Raw genomic sequence first — 4,884 nt, 5'->3', positions numbered from 1 at the left:
CAAAATGAACTGGCTTGGCTAGTCGACCGAAAGTGCATCGTGTGTGCATTTCGGTCTCGTCTTGACACAATCAAACCCTGTTTTAGTGCCTAATAAATATATGTGAAAGTGTGAGTGTCCTAGGGGCACTTGGGGTCTAATTTTAAGACACTGAAAAGGTCCGGTGTCGGTCGACCGAAAACCCTTAGGTCTTTCTATGGTCCGTGTAGGTACCTAATGTCCAACTAAGGTCGATTTGAGCATACCTACCTATCATGCATGGTTCAAATTATTACAAGCCATATGAGTGTACAGTCCATAATAAAATTACATCCCAGAATGAAGAAACTAAATAATAAATACAAATGCATCATAAGATTCTTCATTCATCGGCATGAACACCGCACGCCATCATGATAAGTCTTTTAGTCCTGAAGCGCGCACAAGGTGAACCTGCATGCAGTTCTCAGTACAACCATTAGTACCAAGAGTATTTGTCATTATCAAAACAGGGCGTGACCAATCAGGTCAACATAATTCAATATTGCAGATGATGGAGCTTTACGGTTCCGTACCAGATTTGTGTTCCTGCCGATATAGAGATCAAGAAGGCTATTTTAGAAGAGGCTCACAGATCTTTGTATATAGTTCATCCCTGAAGTACGAAGATGTATAGAGATCTACGAGAGTCGTACTGGTGGAGTGGTATGAAGAGAGAGATTGCTGAGTATGTAGCCCAGTGTTTGACGTGCCAGCAGGTAAAAGCTGAGCACCAGAGGCCGGCAGGGCAGTTGCAGCCATTATTTATCCCAGAGTAGAAGTGGGATCATATATCTATGGACTTTGTGTCAGGATTGCCGACAGCATTACATGGCCAGAATGCCATCTGAGTGATTATTGACCATTTGGCTAAAACTGCCCAATTTTTACCTATCAAGAACAGCTATTCCCTCAGTTGTTTAACGGAGATCTACATCCAGCAGATTGTTCGTTCTCATGGGGTGCCAGTATCGATTGTTTCAGATCGAGACCCGCGTTTTACATCACGTTTTTAGAAGAGCTTGCAAAAAGCTCTAGGGTCTCAGTTATTGTTTACCACGGCATTCCATCCGCAGTCGGATGGGCAGACCGAGAGGACGATACAGACATTGAGGATATGTTTCATGCATGTGTATTAGATTTTGGGGGTAGTTGGACTCAGTTCATGCCACTGGTAGAGTTCGCGTATAATAACAGTTACCAGTTTAGCATTGGCATGACACCGTTTAAGGCTTTATACGGTAGGAGTCGTTCTCCTCTATTTTGGGATGAAGTGGGTAAGCAGAGAGTAGTGGGGCCAGAGCTTGTGCAGCAAGCGTGTGATAAAGTTTGGCTTATCAAGGACAGGATCAGTACAGCTCAAAGCCGACAGAAAAGTTACGCTGATAATCGCCGCAGGAATCTGGAATTTGATGTGGGTAATCATGTGTTTTTGAAGATAGCTCCGATGAAAGGGGTTATGCGATTTGGGAAGAAGGGTAAACTTAGTCCTAGGTTTATCGGTCCATTTGAGATTCTAGATAAAGTGGGACCGGTAGCCTACAGGATAGCTTTGCCACCTGTGTTTTTCAGGATCCACGACGTATTCCAAGTTGCGATCTTGAGGAAATACGTCCCAGATCCTTCTCATATTATCAGTTATGATGAATTAGAACTTAGTGATTCACTGATTTATGAAGAGGTACCAGTATCTCTGGATAGAAAAGTACAAGAGCTACGTAACAAGAAGATTCCTCAGGTAAAATTTTTGTGGAGGAATCATGTGGCAGAAGAGGCTTCTTAGGAGTCCGAGGAGCAGATGAGGCAGAATTATCCGTATCTATTCCAAGAAGTTTGATTCGGTAAAATGTAAGTAGTATTTCTTTTGCAGGTACATGTAATGGTTTAATTAGTGTAGTATTTTAGTTTTGGGAGAATTTTTCTTTTGTATATGTAATCTCCCATGACTTGGAATGTAACCACGATATTCCTCCACCATAAGTAAGGGTAGGTAATAAAATAAGTAGACCCCTTTTCTTGTTAAGGGACGACGAGTTACATGAATAGTAAATTTCGAGGACGAAATTTTATAAGAAGGGGAGAATGTAACGACCCAAAGAATAATGTTATTTAAATAATAAAAGAAAGGGGAATGGAAACCAAAAACAGAAGGAGGCAGTCGACTTCATCGACGACATTGCATTTTGGAAGGAATAAACTAAGAAAAATTTTCAGAACCTCGTTGACGAACACAGGGGATTCGTCGACGAGGGTATAAGAAGACCTCGTCGACAAACATAGGGGATTCATCGACGAGGGTATAAAAGGACCTAGTTGATGAACACAGGGGATTCGTTGACGAGGGTATAAGAGGACCTCGTTGACGTACACAGGGGATTCGTCGACGAGGAAATACCAAGGAGGTTCGGGACAATATAAAATTTCATCGGACGAGGATGGAATTTGTAGAAGAAATTATTGAAGGACTATCGACGCATGGCGGGGTGGCGTGGCGTCGAAGAATACTTACAGTATAAATAAGGATTAACGAAAATTTCAGTCATTTTTCATGCGCAGAAGAATTCCTCTCTCTCTCTCTCTCTCTCTCTCTGACGGTTTATTGTCCTCTTTCTGCTTCTATTTTAAGTAGGATTAGGCCGGAGCGACCAATCGAAAGTCACCACAACGCTCCTAGGGAAGTTCTCTCCAAATCTGCTAGAGATTTACATCGCGTTTTTGGAAGAGCTTACAAGAAACTCTAGGGTCTTAGTTATCGTTTAGCACGACATTCCATCCTCAGTCTATGGGGCAGACTAAGCGGACAATACAAGAACATTTGAGAGGGGCAATGTTTCTTGCGTGGGTATTGATTTTTGGGGGTAGTTGGACTGAGTTCAGGTCGCTTGTAGATTCGCGTTAATAACAGTTAACAGTTAGCATGGATGACACCATTTGCGCTGTATACGGTAGGGATGTCGTTCTCCTCTATTTTGGATGAAGTGGGGGGGTGCAGCGGCGAGTAGTGGGGCAGAGAGCTTGTATAGCAAAGAGTGGATTGTAGTGATAAGTTGGCTTATCAGGGACAGGATCAGTGCAACTTAAGAGCTGATAGAAAAAGTTTACGCTGATAATCGTCGCAGGAATCTGGAATTTAATGTGGGAGTTACTCATGTGCTTTGAAGATTAGACTCCAATGAAAGGGTTATGCGATTTGGGAGAAGGGTAAACTTAGTCTAGGTTTATCGTCCCATTTGAGTCTAGATAAAGGGACCGTAGCCTACAGGTTAGCTTGCCACTGTGTTGTCCCAAGCTCCACGACGTATTCCATATTGTGATGTGCGGAAATACGTCCCAGACCTTCTCATTATCAGCGGTATGGTGAATTAAGAACTTAGTGATTCACTTGATTTATGAAGAGGTACCAGTACAATTCTGGATAGAAAAGTACAGGAGCTATTGTAAAAAGAAGATCCTCAGGTAAAAGTTTCGTGGAGGAATCATGCGTAGAAGAGGCGTTTGGGAGTCTTGAGGAAGGAGCAGATGAGGCCAGGAATTATCCGACTATTCCAAGAAGTTTGATTCGGTTTAAAATGTAAGTAGTATTTCTTTTGCAGGTACATGTATGATTTCCTTAGTGTAGTATTTAGTTTTTGGAGAATTTTTCTTTTGTATATGTATCTCTATCATGACTCTGAAGGAACCACGGTATTCCTCACCATAAGTAAGGGTAGGTAATAAAATAAGTTGACCCTTTTATTGTTAAGGATGAATGAGTTGGTGAATAGTAAATTTCGAGGACGAAAATTTATATAGGAGGGAGAATGTAACGACCCTGAAGAATATGGTCTTAAATAATAAAAGAAAGGGGAATGGAAACAAGGAAACAGAAGGAGCAGTCGACGTCGTCGCTGACATGCATTCGGAAGGAATAAACGAAGAAATTTAGAACCTTGTCGACGAACACAGGGGATTCGTTGACGAGGGTATAAGAGGACCTCAGTGACGAACAAAGGGGATTCATCGATGAGGGTATAAGGACCTCGTCGATGAACACAAGGGGCGATTGTTCCCCAAGAGGACCGCGCGATGTAAAAGGGGATTCTCGACGAGGGACTCCCTCCTCCAGGGAAAAAAAATACCGAGAGAGGTTTGGGGCAATCTGAATTTGTCGATGGGAGGTGTGATTTTCGTCAACGAAATTATGAAGGCTCGTCGCGAGGGGGTGGTTGAGGGCTCATCGACGAATCCTGTAGTATGAATAAGGATGTAAAACTGAAAATTTCAGTCATTTTCCATGCGCAGAATTTCCCACTCTCTTTCTCTCCAGTTTCTCCTTTTTCTCTCTTCGATTGCGAGTCAGATTTACGCCGTGATCGACAATACGCAAGCCACCACGACGTCTTGGGGAAGTTCTCTTCAAATCTCCTGGAGCGGATCATCGTGAATGAATTGTTGAAGCAAGGGGATGAAAGCCAATCACAAATCCAGGAGGATAAGCTTTCTGTCAATATTGGATTTTTGACAGTTGTAGAAAGTGTTATACACGTAGAATATGAACTTTAATTCTAGGAAAGAGTTGTTTATAGGGTGTTGTTGAGTGGGAACCCTGCGGGTGCGGGGCGATTTTCTTATGGCTTTTCAGGAATCATGTTAGGGGATAAACTAAGCTAGTATTTTTATGAAAATATGTATATTGTTAAGCAGTGGTTTTTCGGAAAAAAAAATATATGTAATATGATTTAAGTTGGGAAAATACTGTTGAACGTGAGTTTGACAAGTTGATGATAGTTTTTAAACTTGAAAACTTGTTAGTGTGGCATGGAGTACAGAACTAATATGAAATACTGTTTTTGGGAAATATGTTCATGATACGGATTTCATATGGAA

This window comes from Malania oleifera, chromosome 3 (genome assembly GCF_029873635.1).
Source record: "Malania oleifera isolate guangnan ecotype guangnan chromosome 3, ASM2987363v1, whole genome shotgun sequence".
In the NCBI taxonomy this organism is placed as follows: Eukaryota; Viridiplantae; Streptophyta; class Magnoliopsida; order Santalales; family Ximeniaceae; genus Malania; species Malania oleifera.
Note: the sequence above shows the minus strand (reverse complement) of the source record.